Raw genomic sequence first — 7,257 nt, 5'->3', positions numbered from 1 at the left:
TGTGACCATGATACCTGTGTAGAGTCCGAAATGTTGATTTATTTGGAAAAAAATACAAATATATAAGATTGAGATCCGAAAAAAAGAATTTATTTTCCAATGTCTAGCAATCGCGAAAGCCTAACAACTCTTTTCTTTTTTTTATAATAAAAAGTGACGGAACGAACAAATCATGCGCCTGGTGATAAACGATACGCCAGTCCATCACAGTTACAGTGTCACTCAGAGCTTTAAAACCATTGACTTACAAATAAATGGACGACGGGTCTAATACAAAAACCACGAAAAAAATGTCCCAAGTCAACCTATTCGAAATTTAAATTGTAATGTCATCGCAGTATCGCGCTGTCAGTAGAACAAATGAAGACTAAAGCGGAGTGTCGCGCTCTGTATACGATTTTAGCGCCTTACAAGTGCGGACACTTTTTAGCGCGGACCCGACGTCCATATAATTGTAAGTCAATGTTTAAAACACAAAGATCTTAGGGGCATTGCCATTGCGCCCGTCCACCTGAGACATAAGTTGGTAACTCCCATGTGCCCGTAATTTCACCAGCACACTAACCCTTCAAAGGCGGAACGCAGAAACGCGCACATTACTGCTTGGCAGCACAAATAGGTAAGGCAGTATTTCTCTGGACGAACTCTTTCACAAGAAGCTCTACTGCTACTAGCTTTTAAATTGCAAAGATCTGAGGAGCGTAACCACTACACCCGTGACTCTGAGACATGAAGTTGACAATCCCACGTGCCTGTTGTTCCACAAATATATACCGCTTACGTTAGTGCTTGGAAACAGAAATGAGTACGGTGGCAGTACTTCCCTGAACGAACTCTTTCAAAAGGAGCTATAGCTAGGAAATGAAACTATTTTTCCGGATTTAAACCGCGTATATTTGTTTTTTCAAACAAACCAACGTTTTGGGTCGTTTACAGGTCCCATGGTCACGGTTGACCGACACTATGGGACCTGTAAATGGTTTTTTTTTCAATTTCAATGATTGATTAATTCTCCTAATAGCATTAATTGTAATGTGAAGACGTAATATATATTAATAATTTGTGTATATTTTATATATATATTTTTTGTTAATATAATTTTTATTGAAATAATAATGTAATTAATTGTAATACAAATTTAGATTTATTTAGAATATAGAATTGGCATAGCTGTGCCCCTATAGGGCCATGAATTCGCAGTAAATAAATATATAAATAGTAATATAAAATCCATGATAACGAATTACGTTCAAGTCTAAAATATAAAAAAAATCTTAACTTTAATACTAATATTAATTTTACATGTATTTTGCTACACTTTTACGGAGTATCACATGAATGTACCTAATAAAATAATCCTAAGGTTATAAATCTGTACCACCCATACATGTGAAATGCAAAATAAATAAATAAATCCGGAAACATAGTTTCATTACCTAGGTGGTTTTCGCGATTGTTCAACTAAGCTATGCTCTAAACTCTAAACTAAGTTAAGCTCTACAGCCACCAAACGTTCAGTGTAAAACACAAATACACAAAACGACGCCAAAATGACCGTCCATTTTTATAAAAGACTAGCTGGTGCCCGCGACTCCGTCTATGTAGAATAAATATTTCGAGTAGCCTACTTACTGTACTATAATATTAATTTTCACAATTTTATTAGTTTTCCATATAAACTTTCATCCCCTATTTCATCCTCTTTAAGATTTATTTTCGTGACAAAAAGTAGCCTATGTCCTTTGCCTAGGTCATATCCTATCTCTATGCCAAAATTCATCACAATTGGTTCCGCGGTTTAGGCGTGAAAACGTAACAAACAAAGTTACTTTCGCATTTATAATATTTGTTTGGCTATCTTTGCGTATAATTCTGTATTCTATACCGGGTTCTTCATGTACCTATTTCGTTCGATATCAATAAATGGTCGTAATTTATCCCAACAATATCGAATAAATAAGATCGAGACGATCGCAGCGCGTCCGGCGGCATAGCGGCGTGGAGGCGGCGGCGGCGGCGGCGGCGGTGGCGGTCCTGATCGTGTATTACTGATTAATATCTCTGATCGTCCGACGTATTTACGGCTCAGATATTAATTCTCTGTAATCACACGGACACGACCGCTACCAAACGCTGTCTTTAATACACCCATTTTAAAACGCAACTTCTGCTACTCTTTATTTAGTGGATTTAATATATCGAGTTCTTAGGTTTTCGCGATTGTTACACATAGGAATGAAACTATTTTTCCGGATTTAAACCGGATTTAAAGCCCTTTACAGGTCCCATGGTCACGGTCAACCGTGACCATGGGACCTGTAAAGGGCCCGAAACGTCGGTTTGTTTGAAAAAACAAATATACGCGATTTAAATCCGGAAAAATAGTTTCATTCCTATGGATTTAATATTTTAATTTTTTTTTTAACGCACACATTTATTATTTCGCTCGGTGCGAGAACCCGACACTGCGTGGCAGAACCTTTCTGCCAAAGAAGCAGTTTCTATTATATTATTAGATTTATTATTTTATTTCATGTTTTTAACGACCTCCGTGATTGAATGGCTTTCACGCCGGTTTTAATTGTGTCGCGATCTCTGGGGTCCCAGGTTCGATCCCCGGCCGGGTCATTGTAGAAACTAAATTTTACCTAAATTTTAACTATTGTCTTGGGTCTGGGTGTTTGTGATACGAGTGCTTTACCTGCTTACTTTGGGATCGGAACTACATATGTGATGTTGTCTAATATTTGTTTATTTTAGTAGCAAATTTGTCTATGCGGTAGTTGTGGGTTTATATTATAACGTATTTTAGAAATATATTTAATCAAGACGAATATTACAAATCGAGAGTCACATGATTTGGAAACTATGCACATTGATGTGGAGCTAAATCTGGGTCTATCAACTTTTTACCGATATTGTGAGGAATATGCAAAAAAAAAAACAAAATGGTGCATCATACTCCTAATTTGAATTGATATTAAAATAGTCTTATCCAGTTTTGTACCTTTTATGAATTATCTTTTCAAAAAAATTATGAAAACCTTGTTTTTTTCCGTGGTAATAACTGTCTATTGCGTTGGTAGAGCTTTTTATGACCTTATCATAAAAAAAAAAATGTTATTATTATTATACGCTCCTTAATGCTTAATCAAATAATTTTTGGTAGGACCAGTCTTCTAAAAAATATTCATGATTATTAAATACTATTTAAAGTTTTGTTTTCTGTGCGCTACCAACGACATGGAATATAAGTAAATATTTTATATGAAAATACGATGAAAATGGAAAAAAAAATTGAAGCGTTCAATTTTGATTAAAGAAATTATTAAAGTTTTGTTTATCCAAACCAATTTTGCAAATACGAAAGTAAATCTGACTATTACGTTTTCACGCATAAACTTCTGAACTAATTTTGATGAATTTTATTATAGAGATAGATGGGACGTAGAAGAAGGACACAGGCTACTTTTTGTCACAAAAGTAAATCTTAAAGGGGGTGAAATAGAGGATGAAAGTTTGTATGAAGAACCAATAAAACTATGAAAATTAGTATAGTACAATAGGCTACTCTAAACACATATTCTACGACTATTACTACGAAGTCGCGGGCAACAGATAGTTAAATAAAGAAATTTTAGCCAATTACGAACTTTTATTTAAAAATTAAGGGACAACAAAGTGTCCGTAAAAAGTTGATAAACCCATCACTATTGCCCATCAATTTGAACAATAAAAATACAATAATGACATAATTTCACATTTCGATGACTTTCTAGAATACCGGATGAATTGTATACCGGCCCAGTGTTGCTTTGTGATTTTTTTAACCAATGGAAAGCTCAGTGTCCTATTCACGATAAAATTTTGCAGTCTAAATACAGCTCGGTTGCTATCTAGAATAGTGGCCTAACTCAAAAATATCGAATTATTAGGTTAACCATTTTGGTTAAATAACCAAGACTTTTCTGCAGCGAAAAATTAACATTTTCGGTGACGGGACATACAAGTCGTGCACCTAGTGGTAACTGTCCATAGCAGTTGCAGCGCCACTCAGAGCTTTAAATCGCAAACATCTGAGGGGCACTGCCACTGCGCCCATCATAGACGTTAACAAGTCCCATGTACCTGTAATTTTGTAAATCTTAGACCATCTCAACGTTGTCATGTCGGTGGTCCATTCACTGCAATAAGTCAAAAAGTAACCATTTTGGATTGAGCCACTATTCTTGAAAGCAGCGAGCGATTTATAATAAAGTAAAATATAAGATGGGTTTGTGAATCTGGTGATAGAAGCCGCTAATGTAAAAGCAGCAGGTGCCCCGCGGCCTCACAAAACACACTATCTGTACAATCTTCTTAATAACTACCGGTCATTTCCTCCTATTTGACGTCACAAGCTTAACAAGATTTGTTCTCTGAGGCTCACGGCCGTTCGAAGTATGCATACTTTGTATCAAAGACGTTTTTGTTCAATGACGTATTTACTGAATATTGAACTTTGACACTGTTTTTACTGTCGCGCTTCGTGCGTCTTTCTGCAAAACAGAACAGGGTAATAAAATATGTATATTTTGCGTGTTGTTGGAGAACACCTATAAACTCTAGCAGTGGAGTAGAGTTAGTTCTATTAGTGACAAACATCGCATTAGGCAATTATGACTGAGACCAGTTCAGTATTCGCTTTTTGGAAAATTATTTTAACTCTAGCATTAGAATGAAGTTCGTGTTATTGATGACAATAATCGCATTAGGCTATCTATGTTGACGTTGGCGTTGGCACAATATCCGCTCCTTGGCGAACATGTATAAACGCTAGCGGTGGAGTTAGAGTTCGTTCTATTAGTGACAAACATCGCATTATGCTATTGTAGTAGTGTAGACAACGGCACAATATCCACTTCTTGGATATAAACCTTAGCGGTAGACTGTACTTCGTTTTATTGTTGTGTATTTTGAAGTGACACGCATCACATTAGGCTACCTTGGCTATGTATAGTAAGTTTGCAAAAAATTGAATTTAAAAAACCATAGGAGTCCACTAAAGGCCAATTTAACACGTTAAGGGTCATTTTCAGGTTAGTGTTCTCTACTTAATTTTGGTGGCAATTTTTATTATTGAAATATTAAACAATATTTCAAGATACTACACTTGAATATTACATAATACTACATGTTATTCCAGAATACTTGCATAATATAATTGGCCACTGAAATTAGGTAAAGAACACTAACCTGAAAAGGACTTTTATAATTTTATGTAATGTTAAAAATTTTATTTGTTTATTTTCTGTAAATCTATAGCCTAGCTATTTCTACGTTTGAACTTGGGGAACTGACTTTTTTAACACTTGGTAATTACCGATGCTATGAAAACGGTATTCACTCTGGGGCTCTACCCGGAATATCCAAACAACAACCAAAAAAAAAGTTATTTTCCCAAATGAGTCCGGGGACCTCCTCAACCTACGATCAGTGACCTTTTAAACGGCGCCCACAGTGCAGTCGTTGGGCCACCGAGGTTGTGTAGAAATTTTATTCTTAAGTCCTTATACTCTACAAGCGTATTTTTATTACATGTATTAATTATTCTATTTATTACTTTTCTTTTATTATAAAAATGCTTTTCCGTCGGTTAAAGTCTACTACGTTGCATGTACTACATAAAATATTGACGTGTTTGTGGCACGTTCTACAAGCACGTGTAACCTTAATATATGCATTGACGCAAATGAAAATGTACCTATATGATATTGTACAATAATCGTTTCTTTTTGTAGCTGTGACTCAGCAAATAGTCACACGGACACAATGGGTTATTTTTTAACGAGAGTAACAAATTTTCAGTTTAACAGAACCGTTTTATACTGCCCCGTAGATAATGAGTCTTGAAGATTACCAGAAATTGTTATATATTAGAACTTTAACTGCGATCGCTAGAACGTCTTTGAGAGAGAAGTTTAAAGAAAGTAACATTCTCATACTACCGTCACAGTACATTTATGAAAATTTAAATAATGTTAAGAAAAATGAGTAGTTTTCATGTTAGTTTTCTCTATCTAATTACGGTGGCAATTTTTATTACATAAATATTCTAGAATACTATCGTGAGGTATTATTTGATATTCGAGTATGGTAACCTAAAATATTATTTTACAGTAGAGCTCCTTGTGAAAGAGTTCGTCCAGGGTGGTACTGCCACCTTACCTATTTCTGCCGCCAAGTAGTAATGTCAGCATTACTGTGTTCCGGTTTTGAAGGGTAAGCGTGCTGGTGGCATTACAGGCACATGGGACTTGTCACTTTTTGTCTCGAGATGACGGGCATAGTGGAAGTGCCCTTCAGATCTTTGCGATTTAAAGCTCTGAGTGTGGCACTGCAACTGTTTTGAACATGCGTGTAGCTTACCATCAGGCGCACGACTTGTTCATCCCGTCACATGATAGTATTATATATATATATATATATATATATAAAATGTTATATATACAGCCGTGATCAGCACAAAAAGGCCGGCCTGTCAATATTTTTATTTTTTCCTAGGTGGATAGGGTATGAAGTTACCGCAAGGGAAAAGTAGAGTTTTAAATTTAATTCCTATAAACGTTTATTTTCTCGGTTTTGAATTTTTGTCATAAGCACCCTTACAACTAACGGCGGCAGTATTATATCGGTCATGTGACCTGAATTAATTATTTAAATAAATAAAAAATATAGTAATTACTTTTACAATAGTAATTATTTTAAATTACTTTTACAATAGTAATTATTTTAAATTACTGAATTAATTCGTAGTTTAGGAAACGAACGTCGATTATAATGTTAATTACAAAATTTATAGCTCAATAGAATAATTTTAAAGATCAAAAGGAGGAAATACGATATATAGGACTACGAACATAATGATATAGCCCAGCCTTAACGAAAAGAAACGAAACTTAAAGAAAGAAAAGCCTCGCTCCACACAAATTTATTAACAAGTAGAAAACGAAAAGGTTGTAACAAAATAATAAAATGATTTAAAAGAGTACAATCAGCGTAAAACACTCTCTACCAAACAGTCCAAACCGCAAGATAGATAGATAGATAAAGCATTTATTCAGTACATTACATAGTGATGCCCAAAGCGCCCAATGCGCCGCCGTCCACACAACAACGACTTACTTAAATTTAAAAAAGAAAAAGTATTAACCTACAAGTAGAAATACACAGACAATTATATAAAATCATAAAAGGGTAATTTTCAGGTAAGTTTTT

Source organism: Hyposmocoma kahamanoa, unplaced genomic scaffold (assembly GCF_003589595.1).
Source record: "Hyposmocoma kahamanoa isolate Upper Pololo Valley unplaced genomic scaffold, ASM358959v1 65, whole genome shotgun sequence".
In the NCBI taxonomy this organism is placed as follows: Eukaryota; Metazoa; Arthropoda; class Insecta; order Lepidoptera; family Cosmopterigidae; genus Hyposmocoma; species Hyposmocoma kahamanoa.
This window is presented reverse-complemented; position numbering follows the sequence as displayed.